Raw genomic sequence first — 16,250 nt, forward strand, 5'->3', positions numbered from 1 at the left:
AATGCTTTAACCAATATTCTCCTTCATGTATTTGCACACATTCAGTTATATCCATTAATGAATTCTAAACAGTGTAACCCAAAGGTCTAAAGCACGTGCATTTAAAATTCTGAGAGTCAAAGTACTCTCTAAAATGCTGAACCAATGTACACGAGCATGTAGGAGGAAGTTGCCCACCACCATCATTAAACTCAAAACTGGTTCAAACTTTTCTGTATTTGACAATATCATATGTGAAAAAATGCTTTTCATGAGAACTATTTTCATAATATTACTAAGATACTATCTATGCTATTTTTCACTTTCACTCATAAGTTTTTCAGAAGCTTTATGACGTGATGACATCATTACTCTGATGCTTAATAGAGTGTGTACTGTGTATTTCTGTGTTCCAAATATTTCATTCAGGGCACCTGATTGGCTTAGTCAGTTAAGCATCCAACTCTTGGTTTCAACTCGGGTCATGATCTCACGGTTCATGAGGTCAGGCCCCATATGGAGCTATGAGCTGATGGCGCAGAGCCTGCTTGGGATTCTCTTCTCTCTCTCTGCCCCTTTCCCTCTCTCTCTCTCTCTCTCTCTCTCAAAATAAATAAGTAAACATTAAAAAACACTTTACATAAAATTTGTTTTGATTTCTAATATAATAAATATTAACAGATATAAAACAATAACATCAACAAAAGTTCTCTGGAGTCCTCAATAAGAACGTAAAGAAGTTCCCAGGCCAAAAAAGTAATAACTCTTAGTCCAATCTTTTCTTTCTTTAAAAAAAGTCATTGGATATTTAGATAACATTCTAACTGTAAGTTAAAGAAACTCAACATCTTTACAATACTGTCTTCTTGGTGAAGAATTAAATATGTATTTACAAGATACCAGGATGGCTCAGCTGGTTAAGCATCTGATTCTTGGTTTCAGCTCAGGTCATGATCTCACGGTTCATGGATCTAGCCCTGCATTGGATCTGCACTAAGAGCACAGAGCCTGTTTGGGATTCTCTCCCTCCCTCCCTCTCTGCTCCTGGATGGCTCTCACACATGCATGCATGCTCTCTACCCCTCTATCCCTCTCAAAATAAACATTTTTTAAAAAGCCAGGTTTATTGAGGTATAATTTATAATTTACATTCAGTAAAACTTAACATTTAAGTAAACACAAAGAGAGAACATTTCCTTTACTACAAGAAGTTCTGTCAGGTCTCTTTCTGGTAAATCCACTCCCTTCTCAACCCAAGGCACTCAATGATTTATTTTCTATCCTTATAGTTTTGCATTTTCCAGAATGTAAAATGATTGGAACCACCCAGTGGTTCCTTTTGAATGTGGCTTCTTTCAGTATTAACTAATTTGAGATTCATCAATTTTGTTGCATCTATCAATAATTCATTCCTTTTATTGCTGAATTGTATTCCACTGTATTCCACATTTGATCTATTTGCCAACTGATAGACATGTGGGTTGTTCTCAGTTTTGGGTAATTATGAATAAGCTACTATAAATATTCACATATGGTTTTTGTGTGAACAAATATTGTCATTTTTCTTGGGTAAAAAACTAGGAATGACACTGCTGGGTCATATGATAAGAGTATGTTTAACTTCAGAAGATTGTCAAACTGTTTTCCAAAGTGGCTATACCATCATGCATTCCTACCAGCAATCTATTAGCGCCAGCTGTGTTGCAGTATGGTTTTGAGATATCTTGAAAAATGACATCTAAGCACCTACCACCCATTCATATCTATTTTACTTGTTTCTAAAACTTGAAATGTGTGTTGAATTTTTATGACTTTTTTGGCAGTTATTAAAATGGTCAAGTTTATCTATCTCGACCTATTAAGTATGGTGAGATATTAATAGATTTCTTAATATTGAATGATTGTTTCTTGGAATACACACACTTGGTCATGGTGTATCACCCTTTTAAACTCTATGTTAATATTTTCTTTAAAATTTTCACACCCTTTTGGGGTGCCTGGGTGGCTCAGTCAGTTGAGCATCTGACTTTGGCTCAGGTCATGATCTTGTGGTCTGTGGATTCGAGTCTCACATCAGGCTCTGTACTAACAGTTCAGAGCCTGGAGCCTGCTTTGGATTCTATGTCTCCCTCTCTCTCTGCCCCTCCCCTGCTTGTATTCTCTCTCTCTCTCTCTCTCTCTCTCTCTCTCTCTCTCTCTCTCAAAAATAACAAACATTAAAAAAAACTTCAAAAACATTTCTACACCACAGATCAAAACCACAGTGAGTTATTATCCAACATCTGTCAGAAATAGACAAGAAATAACAAGTGTTGGAGAGGATGTGGAGAAAAAGGTGAAAATGCAAACTGGTGTAACCACTGTAGAAAAGAGTATGGAGGTTCCTCAAAATATCAAAAACAGAATCACCAAATGATCCAGTAATTCCACAACTGGGTATTTACCCAAAGAAAACGAAAACACTCATTCCAAAAGATATGTGCAACCCTACATTCACTGCAACATTGTTTACAACAGCCAAGGTATGAAAGGAAGCTAAGTGTCCACTGATAGACAATAAACCAATAGATAAAGACGGGGTGTATATATACACACAGTGGAATGTTACTAAGCCAACCAAAAAAAAAAAAAAAAAAAAAGAGAGAGAGAGAGAGAGAGAGATCTTGCCACTTGCAACAAGATGGATAGACCTAGAGATTATGCTAAGTGAAATAACTCAAAGACAAATACCCTATGATTTCACTTATATGTAGAATCTAAAAAACAAAACAAAAAGCAAAACCAACCCATAAATACAAACTGGTGGTTTCCCAGAGGGGATGGAGGAGTGAGAGGATGGGTAAAAGAGATGAAGGGGAGTGGGAAATAAAGAATTCCAGTTATGGAATAAGTCACAGGGATGGAAGGAAGGGAAAGAAGTCACTAGGGAATATAGTTAACGGTACTGTAACATTGTCGTATGGTGACATATAGTAGCTACACTTGTGGTGAGTATCGCATAGGTATAGAGTTGTGGAATGACTATGTTGTATATTTGAATGTAATGTAACATTGTATTAACTACAACTTCAATTAAAGAAACAAACAAACAAAAAAAAACCCATATGGGGCGCCTGGGTGGCTCAGTTGGTTAAGCATCAGACTTCAGCTCAGGTCAGGATCTTGCAGTTCGTGGGTTAGAGCACTAGGTCGGACTCTGCCAACAGCTCAGAGTCTGAAGTCTGCTTCAGATTTTGTGTCTCCCTCTTCCTCTGCCCCTCCCCCGCTCTGTCCCTCCCTCCCTCTCTCAAAAATAAATAAACATTAAAAAAAACATAAAAGAAAAATTTGTATGCCACTATACATAAATGAGATTATTTAATATAATATCTTCCTCTCCTCCTTTTTGTGGGGTACAGAGATATATCTGCCACATTGAGAATTTTGAAAAAACACATGGGTATGATTCCAATTAAATGACGTTCTACAACAGACAAAACTATGTAAACAGTTAAAAGATAAGTGGTTGCCAAAGGTTTTCAGGGTGGAAGGAACGAACAGCAGAGCAGAAAGGATTTTTAGGGCAGTGAATCTATTATGTATGATACTTTACTGGATTATGTGGATACCAGCAACGATATATTTGTCAAAACACCAAAGAATGTACAACACAAAGAATGAATGCAAACTTAATGTAAACTATGGACTTTGGATAATGATGTATCAGTGTTAGTTTCATTACAACAAATGTACCACTCTAATGCGAATGTTAATGGTGGGGAAGGTAGTGGGGTACATGGGAACTCTACTTTCCATTCAATTTTGTTATGAACCTAAAACTACTCTAAAAAAAAAGTCTATATTAAAATAAAAAATCTTGGGGCGCCTGGGTGGCGCAGTCGGTTAAGCGTCCGACTTCAGCCAGGTCACGATCTCGCGGTCCGTGAGTTCGAGCCCCGCGTCGGGCTCTGGGCTGATGGCTCGGAGCCTGGAGCCTGTTTCCGATTCTGTGTCTCCCTCTCTCTCTGCCCCTTCCCTGTTCATGCTCTGTCTCTCTCTGTCCCAAAAATAAATAAACGTTGAAAAAAAAATTTAAAAAAAAAAATAAATAAAATAAAATTAAAAATCTTAAATATTTCTACATCCCTACTGATAACTGAGATTGGTTGGTTCGCCCTCCTTATGGAGAAAAGAGGGAATTACATCTGCCATGTGGGAGAGCTTTTTGAAAAACAGGCACCTCAGCTGTACTTCCAAAGAATTTGATTAAGAAGTCTGAAGCACATACTAGGTCTCTGGTGTTTAGTTTTTTCCTTTAAAGATTTCCAAGTAAATTCTGATACGCCTCTGCAACTGAAAAACATTATAGTGAAGCAAAAGCTTTACTGGAAAACAATGCAAAATACAGTTGAAACTTAAGCTTACATTGGATTGAAAGGAACTTTGATAACAAAGAAATGAAACAAAATCTACACAGGATTATAAAATGAATAACAAAGTAATAGTATGAACAATTTTGCTAACCCTAAGCAATTATTTTTAGTGTATTATCACCTACACAATTAATTTAAAAAACCTAAGTTACTGTCAATAATTTTTCAAAATACTCTCTCAGGAACCAGGAGCCTTAACAATTAAAGCCATTGTGCCTAATTTTCCATGGTTTCTAAGGAAATAAAGCCAAGAAAGCAACAAAATTAAAAACCAGATGCAAAACTGGTGGTGAAACAATGCACTCTACTCTTCCAAAATGAAATCTTCCACTTTTTCCTTCATGTCCATTTAGTTAATTATCAAATTTTCCTTATTATTCTATCCCAAGTGTTTGATTTTATCTACCCCTGTCCACTCTCAACTGCCACCAGTCTGGTCCAGGTCCTTGTCATCCTAATATCCACATAACTGAAAAAACTCTAACCCACCCTTCCTTAACCTTGGGACTCCGCTGTTCTTCAATTCATCCTTCATACAGCTCTCTGATTAATCTCAACACCTTTTTCGCTGTATTACCTCAAGCTTAAGGACCCAGAGTGAGTCTCTGGCATATCTCAGATCAAATTTGAACTTCTTTGTCCTACAAGATCCCTTGACCTTGATTCACTCAATATTCTTTTCATCCTATACCAATGTTTACCCAACATACTGACTGTACGTCTTTTTATATTTTATTATATTCAAGATGACATATATTTACTGTTCTGAGTCAATCCACCCAGTCAGTAAATCCCAACACACTAAAAACTCTAAATATTTAACATTCACAATATTCTTTGTGAAACACCATAAATTACTAATACAGTTAATCATATAAACTAAGCATAATTAGAAAACATGACATGCTTTTAATATTAAAAAAAAAAACCAAAACCACAAAGTATGATTACAAAATAGGTTATGGATTTATAAATTTAAGCATAAATGAATTAAGTATAAAAAACCTTTCAGTTCATTTGTAAATACTACTCCTTTCTTACCAACTTCTAATCAAGTGGTAGCAGGCCCCTTTAAAATATTTTAATAAAAATTAGAGAAGAAAAATAAAATTGAAAATATTCTACTCATTTTTTTTCCTGTAAAATGATTAAAAGAGTTCCTTTATTTTAGTGACAACATTCTAGTGTTCAGTGGGGGCAAAGCCTGGAAAACACAGCCCTAAGCCACTCCTGTGAAAAGTCAATGCTGTAGACATAATTCATAGGTGCTCATCCCTGGTTCCATCTTATAGCTTTAACCCCATTAATCTAAATAGAAATCTCTATTTTCTCTCATGTCCCAGCTTCAAATTTTCTTCCAATGAGAAGTTGACTATAACCTTTGACCCTGAATTCTGACTTCACCTTCCAGTATCTACAGATTCCCAACTTGCAATGTTCACCAAAGACATTCTCAATATCCAAACATTTAAAGGAAAATATTTACTAAGGATTTTTAGAAATCCATACCCTAGGATTCAGTAATTCTACTTTTGGAATACACCCAAATGAAATAAAATTAGCAGTATGTGTAAGACTGTTCACTGCATTGTGATTGTTACAATGAAAAATTGTAAACCTAAAACTTCCAAACTGAGGGCTTGGTTATGGAAATGATTAATAATATTCTGAGAAATGAGAAAAACAACACTAACATGGGAAAAATCTGGCCAATAACGTATGAAAAACCTGGATGCTGAGAAACAAAAACCCAACTTATTTTCTATATTTTTAAAGTGGAATACAAATACTTTAAGAGCAAATTAATATTTTTCTATACCTTCCAAATTTTCTACAGTAAGCAACTGTACTATTTATACAATAAGAAAACTTTCAAAAACTAGAACTGAAAGCATGTATTTACTACAGTGAAGCTTCCTAGCCTACCTAAAACCCTGAAATTTCTTTACTTTTGGCAAGAATTTTGTCATCTCAATGTTCTGTTATTTCATCAAAGTTCTGATCGAATACTTTAGATCTTTAAGAAAAACTACCTCTTCCCTTATTTATTTGTAGCTGGATTTTTTTAGATAAATCTTTCCCAAAAATTGGTGTAGAGTTCCTTCATGTTAAAAAAAAACTTTACAAACTTGCCTTAATCCAATTCATATTCATTACTGAACTTATTAGTTCTGTAATATATCTATCACATGTGCACTTATGAGGGTTTTCACATTTCAAATTAAGAAGCAGCACATATAGGATGTAGCTTTCTTCCCAAAACATATTAACAACTAAAGATCAGAAATTATAATTTTTTTTTAAGATTTTATTTTTAAGTATAATCTCTACACTGAACATGGGACTCAATCCCACAACCCCGAGATCGGGTTGCAGGCTCCACCAACCGAGCCACCCAATCGCCCCTCAGAAATTTTCTTTTTAAAAACCAATTTTTGGGGCCCCTGGGTGGCTCAGTCAGTCAAGCATCCCACTTCAGCTCAGGTCATGATCTCGCAGTCTGTAAGTTCGAACCCCACATCAGACTGTGTGCTAACAGCTTAGAGCCTGGAGCCTGCTTCGTTCAGATTCTGTGTCTCACTGGCACTCTTTGCCACTCCCCCACTCACACTTTGTCTCTCAAAAATGAATAAATGTTAAAAAAAAATTAAAATGTAATTTTAGAGGTGCCAGGTGGCACAGTCAGTTAAGCATCCAACTTTGGCTCAGGTCAAGATCTCACAGTTCACAAGTCTGAGCCCTGTGTCAGGCTCTGTGCTGACAGCTCAGAGCCTGGAGCCTGTTTTGGATTCTGTGTCTCCCTCTCTGCCCCTCCCCCACTCACACTCTGTCTCTTTCAAAAATGAACATTAAAAATAATAATAATAAATAAAATTTAGGGGCACCTGGGTGGCTCAGTCGGTTAAGCGTCCGACTTTGGCTCAGGTCATGATCTCAACGGTCGGTGAGTTCGGGGCCCCACGTCGGGCTCTGGGCTGATGGCTCAGAGCCTGGATGGAGCCTGCTTCCGATCCTGTGTCTCCCTCTCTCTCTGACCCTCCCCCATTAATGCTCTGTCTCTCTCTGTCTCAAAAATAAATAAACATTAAATAAATAAGTAAATAAAATTTAATTTTAAATTAAAAAAATTTTAAATGTATACTAAGCATAGCACTGAACATACAGCAGTCCCCAAATGTTGTGGAATGAACAGATCAGAAAATAAAGAGTTTAGGAAATAATATAATATTGTGTGTCAACTATACTCAAATAGAAAAAAAGAGTTTATATAAAGAAATAACATGGCAAATCTGGTAGATTAATCGATGCTAAAATTATTAACTTTTTTTTAAAGGAATGAACCACGGGATAGAAAAAAAACAGAATCACAGATGAGATGTCAAAACCTTGTTAGAAGCTGTAAAACAAATGGTCAAATGATATTTTATTAGCAAAGTGGAGAACTCTAAAGCCTAAACACCTGCAAAAAAGCTGATTCACACTGCCCACAAGCAGGAGGCTTCACAGGCATCTTTGAAGGTAGACAGGAATGGGACTAAAACCTAGAAGGTTAGCTGAAAATCTACAGTCATCACAGCCAGATTTCCTCCCCCACTGTTTAGAGTCAGCAACCATCCCTTCCCCAACCCTACAGTTCTTGAGAGGATTGCTCTGCAGAAACCAAACTAAAGACTCTAAGTACAGGTGCCATACAGAAAACAGGATTACATGAACACAATGAACAGTGAGAACCCCAGCTACTTTTTAAGATGAATTCTCAAAACATAGCAGCCAGGTATATACATCCTCCAGGCAAGAGGCTGGAAGTTCTCTTTCTGGATCCAGGAAACTGATGAGACCACGAGAAAGGACCTACAAGTGTCCCCTCCTCCCATAAGTGGCCACCTTCAACATGCCACACCTACAGAGTTTTCAATTCCATTTTTGGCACTTCACTCTTAAATATGAATGGGCAAACCCTGTAAGATGAAGGCTGGGGAAAGCCTCTATACAGAAAAGACAACAATAGAAACAAAAAAAGGAACTTAAAGAAACAGCAAATGGGAGTGGGAGGGAGAAAACTTAAAAACTATTATCTTCAGAAGGATTATAGTGTCTGTGAATCAATATAAAGATACTATAGCAGGAGCATCTGGGTGGCTCAACCAGTTAAGCATCCAACTTCGGCTCAGGTCATGATCTCACAGTTTGTGAGATTGAGCCCTGCATCAGGCTCTCTGCTGTCAGTATGGAGACCCTTTGGGTCGTCTGTCCCTCTCTTTCTCTGCCTCTACCCTGCTTGTGCTCTCACTCTCAAAATTAAATAAACATTAAAAAAAATTTTAAGATACTGGAAGAATGAGCTCTAAAAAACTTAAAATGTGGACAGAAATTAAAAACTCAATAGAAAGGTTGGAAGATAATACTGAGGAAATTTCTTAAGAAGCAGAACAAAAAGACTAAGTAATGGAAAATAAGAAGGAAAAGAAAATTAAAAGAACAGCCTAAGAGTTCCAATACCCAAATACAAATTCCAAGAGAGAACAAAAAAAATTGATGAGGAAGGGATTATCAAAGAAACAAGGCATCAAATTTAGAACACCCATTCAATGAGAGACACTATAGGCAAAATTAACAGAAAGATGACAGGCTTAGAGAAGATATTTTCCAAGCCTAAAAGGAACAGACCATTCAAATCTAACCTCCACAAGGAACCTCTGCAAACCAAAAAGACAGTAACCCAAAGGAAAGAGAAACAAAGGACAAAATAGACAATTTTCAAAAGGGAAAACTTGAACGGATCCAAAAGATGCTCAAACTCATTAGTAATCAGAGAATGTAAACTGAAATAGTGAGATGCCACTTTATATCCATTGCTGGCAAATATTACAAAGTTGAATAAAAACAAGTACTGACAAAGATGTGGGCAAACAAGAACCCTCCTATACTTCTACTAGGCACATAAACTAGCTCTCCTATTCTATAACCCAGGAATCCCACTCTTGTGTGTATATCCCAGAGAACTTCTCACACAGGTCCACAATAATGTACAAGAGTATATTTACCATGGTGTATTTGTGATGCCAGAAAGGCAACTAGGCGGGAAAGAAAAATAAAATGTGCCAGATGTGTATTATGAAATTACATCACACACAATTATATGTACAGACAACAAAACAGAAAAGTCTCTAAAACAATGCTGAATAAAAAAAAGTAAGAAACAGGACAAGGTCTATAACACAATAAACTAAATACGTACACACACACACCACTACATATTTCACAATTATTCAATGATTCATATATAATCAAGGAATATATCAATCACAATGCAGTGAATGCCTACTGAAAACGGTAATGGGGAAACAGGGCTCAGAAATCAAAGAAAAACTTAAAGGATCTTGTATGGTTTGCTGACAGTGTGTCAAGAACTGGGAAGCATAATTAACTTGAAAACTATTTTTACCTGAAGTCCAGAAAATAATTTTAAAAAATTCTCCAGAACTAGGGGCGCCTGGGTGGCGCAGTCGGTTAAGCGTCCAACTTCAGACAGGTCACGATCTCGCGGTCCGTGAGTTCGAGCCCCGTGTCGGGCTCTGGGCTAATGGCTCAGAGCCTGGAGCCTGTTTCCGATTCTGTGTCTCCCTCTCTCTCTGCCCCTCCCCTGTTCATGCTCTGTCTCTCTCTCTTCCAAAAATAAATAAACGTTGAAAAAAAAAATTAAAAAAAAAAAATTCTCCAGAACTAAATGACATGAAGCATTCATGCTTGTAAGCTTTCATTAAGTGCCCTTAAATTAAAAAAACAATGGGGCGCTTGGGTGGCTCAGTCGGTTAAGCGTCAGACTTCGGCTCAGGTCACGATCTCACCCCGCATTGGGCCCTGGGCTGATGGCTCAGAGCCTGGAGCCTGCTTCTGATTCTGTCTCCCTCTCTCTCTGCCCCTCCCCCGTTCATGCTCTGTCTCTCTCTGTCTCAAAAATAAATAAACGTTAAAAAAAAAATTAAAAAGCAAAACAACTTATTTAGGCATATTATCATGCAATTTCAGGGGTTAAAAATAATATTCTGGGGTGCCTGGGTGGCTCACTTGGTTCATGGGAAGGTCACATACAAACAAAGAAGACTCAGAATGGTTTTGGACTTCAACAGCAGCAATGGAACACAAGAAAACAACAAGCTATGACTTTAAAATTTTTTAAGCCTACAATTTTATACCCAGCCAAATTACTGATGAAATGTTAAGATAGACTAGAGATCTATTTCAATTATGCACAATCTCAGAAAGTTTTTACTTCCCAGGTACTCTTTCTCAGGAGGCTAAAAAAAATAGGAGAAACACGAGACCCAAAACAGGAGAGAGACAAAGAGAATTTTAAGAGTGATGTAAAGATAAGTTCCAGGATAACAGGTGGCAAGTAGGCCTAGAAAGTAACCAGTCCAGATTGCATTAAAGAGACAGAGTTCTAAAACAACTATTTCAGGAAATAAAGAGAGAAAAAAAAGTATTAACTCCTGGAAAAACACAAATAGGTTAACAGAAGAAATGACATCATAATAGTACATGGTTCAGTTGTGAATATTTACATAGTTATTGTAAACACTCTGAATATTGACTTAATAAAGGACTATGATAATTATACTGAGAGATTAGGAGGGAGAGGCTGTGAGTGTGTGTGTGTGTGTGTGTGTGTGTGTGTGTGTGTGTGTAAGAAAGTCCATAAATAATGCCTGAAATTGCTATATCATGAAAAAGCAATAGAAACAACTTATTAATAAATGAGAGTAAACAGCTTTAAAAAAAAAAGGTAGCCTCTAATAGTACAGAGGCTAGGACAGGGGACAATTGTTTTTCACATATTATTCTAGTTAAAAAATTGTATTTTTAATGGCAATAAAGGAAGAAACTTGAACAGTCTTCCTTCAGCCTTTAGTGAAGTAGATCTTCACAGTATCATTTCATGATGCTAAACCAACTAAATCTAGTTTATTCTGCTTGGAAGACTGAACTGCAAACCAAGAAAAAACCAAGTTTCAATGGTTGGTGTGAACATAGTACAAATAGCCCTGTTTGAATTCCAGCTCCATCATGTACTTCATGAAGTAGGACAAGTTACCTAACCACCCTATACATGTTACCACCTCTTCAAAGTGGTTTTGCAAGGATAATTAAGTGAAAACAATTAATGTAGTACTTGATCCATCAATAGATGTTAGTCCCTCCTGTTTGTCTTTGTTTCCTAGCTACAAGCCCCCATTCTGACCCCAAGCTGCCTTGTTGGTCAGAATACAGAGACTCATGGACAACTCAGCAAATATCCCTCCTCATGCTGGAAAATCAATCACGATGAGTAAGCAGACTTATCTTTGTATATGAAGGGCAGCATTATTCTTGTTATGTGAAGAAGATTATCCCCATTATCCACATTCTGGATTATTGCCTGCTTTCAAGAACTGCCCCAATTAATCTACTATACTAGGTCAGAAACATTTTATCACTTAGATCTGTATTTGGTTGGGTTGTAACATCTTTAAAAAAAAAAAAAAAACCAGAACTGCACGTTCCATCAGTCTTCATCCCTGCTCTTTCACTGCAGGGCCTCAAAATTTTCTAATGCAGGCCCTATCTGGCCCCCCGTTGGCCTGGGGCCACCTCCTGCTTACTGCAGCAAGACCGGAGTGAAATCAGCCCCAATCAGCTAATTGAATTGTTTACCATTTCCAATGTTTTCTTCCATTATTATGGCTGAATTCATAATACCTGCATAGTACAGCGATCTTAAAACAAAGACTTTGAGTAATAGGGAATTACCTTCATCACTAGGTCAGTCACCTTTATTTGCATGGCCCAAAATCTTAATTGATTTTATGCAAAGTATTCATACATATTTCTAAAAACAATCTGACAGACTTCAAAACATAAACATCATAAATCATCAAGACAATCGCTAATTTAGCAAACATTGTGTTAAAACACTCGTGATAAGAAGGGTAAGCTATAATCCCTAATCTCAAAGAAAGGGAAAAGGTAGAAACTAAATTGAGAGCAACAAAGAACAAAGAAAATAGTCCAGGAAACAACTGAGAGAAATTCCAAACTATCTGATATAGTTTATAACATGGCTGAGGCTAAGGAAAATTACAAAAGTTGGACACAGCTCTGAACTCCCACCCCACTCCCAATAGCCAAAGTGTGAAGAGCAACAGGATAAACAGGATGGCTTACAAAAGACAAATGATCTAATAAAAACAGTCATTTGTTTAAAAAAAAAAAAAAAAAAGCCTACCACTGGGCTCTTAAAAAGAATTTGTCTCTAAGGTATCTACCTCATAAGGCCCAATAAATAAATTAGCAATGAAGATTTTTTTCATGTTGTCTTTTCTTATGTACCAATTGTAGATAAAAGTCAATGTCCATAACATTAAATCACAGTTCCCTGAAGAGGGCCTAAAGTAACAAAATGCAAGTATACTGACTTCAGGTGAGGTTGTTTACTTCTGTCATTTGGTTTTAGGTTTTTATATGTTTTGTTTCTCTACTAGACTGTAAACTCAAGGCTCATGTCTAATTCCATTTAAACTTCTTTTGCTATTTACTAGAGTACGTTACAATTTCTGCTCAGTTATAATGACTGATAAAATGCCAAGCAGTTAATACTTGTATTCACTCTATGTCAGTCTTCCCCTCCACACTATCAATTCCATGGGGGTAGTAACAGCGTTTTGGCTGTGTCTGTATCCCTGGTCTGAAGGCATACAATCACTCATTAAGTATATACTGAATGAATGGATTAAGTAATAATTTTTAAAAAACACACACATATACAACCAAGAGGTATGTAAGGAGGGGAGAAATAATTCTTAAAATGGCAGTGATCTTGGGTTTTCAGGCTGTTTCCAAAAAGAGCTAGATGACCTTAGGTGAGTTACTTAACTTCTCTGACTTTCAAAGCTTTTATCTGTAGAATGGAAAAAATTAACATCTACTTCAGAGTTACTGTAAGCATTAAATGTTTTACCATACCTAAAGTACTCGGCAAAATACCTGGAAAGGAGTTCAAATGTTCATTCCTTCTCGCACATCCTCCATCTTATAATCAAGTATACAGAGTGGCCCCCCCAAGAATAAATGATTTCAGTGAAAATGCAATATACTTCACTATCATTTGCCTTCGAAAAGTTAAAATTGCATCTTAACAATCTTTAAGGGGAAATAACTTCTGGATCCGTTCCAAAATATTACAAATACAAGAACAAGTTAATCTCGAGAATGAGCCTGGAAGCAACAAGAGGGTAAAATCACTTACTCATCTACTGCTGAGAAACAGAGGTTTTGAAGGAACTGTTTCTTAAAAGAAAAAAGGATGAAGAAGTAATATTTATTTTAACATGTTTTAGAAAAAAAGCACTTCAAATTTGTTTACTTGGCATTTAAACCTTAAAAATCAGTGATTTTGAAATCTTTCCCTTAAAAGTGAAACATAAAATACTTTCATTCAAACCTAAAACCTTCCTTCAAGACTTCCTTGACTCCAATCATCCTTCAGTTTTTCTCCTCCCATTTTGTGCTTCATCGAATACTTCGCTGTTTCCCTCGCATCACCAGTTACACACGCTGTGTGCAGACTAAGTTCTGTCATTCCTATAATTACCACACCCCGGTCAGCCGCTTCAGGCCCATGTTGTTATGACATCTGTAAACTGCAGTCGTCCGTCTCCACCCCCGCCCCCCCCCCCACTCCCAACCACCGGCTCCAGCACCGGCTGTAACTTGTGAATTCCCGAGACGGGATTTCTACCCGCGCCCCCTGCTCCCTCCTGCCTCAAATCCCAGCACCCGGCGCTGCCCACCCCCGCCCCCCGCTCGCACGGGGCCGCGGCGCAGGCTCGGCGCTCGCCTCCTCTCAGCCCCGCTGCCTCGGCGCCCCGCAGTCCCCGGCGCCGCTTCCAGCCCCGCCGCCGCCCCGCCCTGCCTCGCCACGACCGGCGTTCCCGATGGCGATCACACCAGCGATCCCCACCCCCACCCTCCCCTCCGCCGGCCGCGCGGCCGTTAGGACCGCCGGGCCGTGACGCATGGACGCGCCGCGAGCGCCCGGGCCCAGGAACCCAAGCTCGAGCCCGTCCGGCGCCCGCCCTCGCCCCGGGGCCTCTCCCGGGTCCCGCCGGGGACTACCGGATCCGCCGGCGGGAGGGGGAGGGGCCGAGGCCGCGGGGCCCCGCACTCACCAGACTCAAGGCAACCGATCCCGGTGCCGATGCTGGGGTGAGCCGCTTGCTCGCTTGCCTGCCCGCCGTTCCTCTCCCGCGCACAAGCTCCAACAGCCGGCCAGCGCCGGTGCTCACCAGGTCCTCGCTCTCCGCCGCCGCGCACCCAGCAGCAAGACCCTGCTCAGCGGGCGTTCGCAGTGCGCCTGCGCGCGGGGGCCGACCCATGCGCCTGCGCACTCCCCTCCGCTGCCCTGATGCAGAGGCTGCCGGGAGACGTAGTCTTCCAGCCGTCTTTCTCTGCAAGCCCTAGAGGTTAGCGGGAACCAATGAAGAGTCCAGGATTTGGGAGGTTTCCCTGAGGAGGAGGGTAGTAGGCAAAGGCAAAGGTTGGAGAATCGTGGTGTAGGGACCATAGGACTGTACTTAGCTTGAATTGCAAAAGTATGTCTACAAACCTGTCTTCGTAGCTCTTCCAGGGCGGATGGATCCTTGCCTCACCTGTCCATAACCAGCCTCTAACATGGTTGGTACCTAGCACACGTTTATTGAACGAATCATGGAATGAATGAAAGCTGAGGGCGTATTACAAGTGTTAAAAGTCAGTGCCTCGTGGGTTGTCTGGGTGGCTCAGTCCGATAAGCGTCCAACTTCGGCTCAGGTCATGATCTGACGGTTCAGTTGGTGAGTCTGACAGCTCAGAACCTGGAGCCTGCTTCAGACTGTGTCTTTCTCATTCTCTGCCCCTTCCCTGCTCGCTCGCTCTCTCTCATAAATAAATAAATAAATAAACATTAAAAAAAAATTTAAGTCAGTGCCTCATGTCTAAGGCATTCACAGGCAACACGTGTGAGGAAACTTCTGGGCATTCCTTCCCCCCCCCCCTTCCCCTTTGCCTGATAATGTATGAGAAGTATCAAAAACAATTAAGAAATTGAATGAAGCATAAATAGTTGCTTCACTCTCAAGGGCTCGCAAATGAAAATTTGGGCAAATAATTGTTACTGTTAAATTTGACGGAATTCTTTTTGAGCAGTACCTTCAAAAGAAGGACTGAAGCCAGCCAGCCAAGCAGAGGTCACAGAATAGAAAGTCTCACATGTGACATGTTTTATCAGATCAATTTAAAACACTGGCAGAGAAGCAGTGTGAAAGAGGTCTGGTAGCTCAATTCATTTATAAGTATGGAAGGGAAGACTACATTACATGAATCCTAGGCTATGCAATGTTCATTTGTCCCGGATCTCTCCCTGCCACATCAGTATTCTCCCCTGGTGAATGTTGTGTCTTCTAGAGTGAGTTGAGTTTGAGCAGGGGGATTGGGGAAAGGGAGGTTGTGGTAAGGGAGACACTTGGGGGCAAGGATACCCAACCATCGTTAAACTGAGGAGAGATCAATTCATTCCAATCAGGAACTGAGACTATTCAGAGCTGGACTTAGTCCTTGTGAAAACTAGTTTCTTTCCAGTTCACTCTTACTCCTGATGAGGGCCTTTTGTCCTTGGCCCAGCTTCCTCAGCCCCATGAGACAGCTAAAAGCTCCACTCAGTTTTTCAGCCACTGCTTTCAGAATTAGCAATCACCTCAGGTGGAAAAGTGATGGCAAATGTCAGGCTCACCTCTTGTGGCTTCCCTTTTCTTACAGATCTTGGACCCATAAATTCTCACTGCC

At 39.3% G+C, this 16,250-nt stretch overlaps 1 protein-coding gene across 4 annotated transcripts in view; it reads right to left on the minus strand.

The window, feature by feature from the left end:
• Window positions 1-14,711, minus strand: part of KPNA1 (karyopherin subunit alpha 1) — a 69,686-nt gene extending 54,975 nt beyond the window's left edge. For 2 of the 4 annotated variants that reach the window (XM_040484687.1, XM_040484685.1), the window contains exon 1: window positions 14,600-14,711. The gene's annotated coding sequence lies outside the window, so the exon portion shown is untranslated. Of the gene's footprint in view, window positions 1-12,697; window positions 12,821-14,599 lie in introns of those variants that run through there. The other 2 variants (XM_040484686.1, XM_040484688.1) reach the window with 2 other exon arrangements.
• Between the last annotated feature and the right edge of the window lie 1,539 nt (window positions 14,712-16,250).

Source organism: Herpailurus yagouaroundi, unplaced genomic scaffold, assembly GCF_014898765.1.
Source record: "Herpailurus yagouaroundi ecotype Mexico unplaced genomic scaffold, PumYag 162, whole genome shotgun sequence".
In the NCBI taxonomy this organism is placed as follows: Eukaryota; Metazoa; Chordata; class Mammalia; order Carnivora; family Felidae; genus Herpailurus; species Herpailurus yagouaroundi.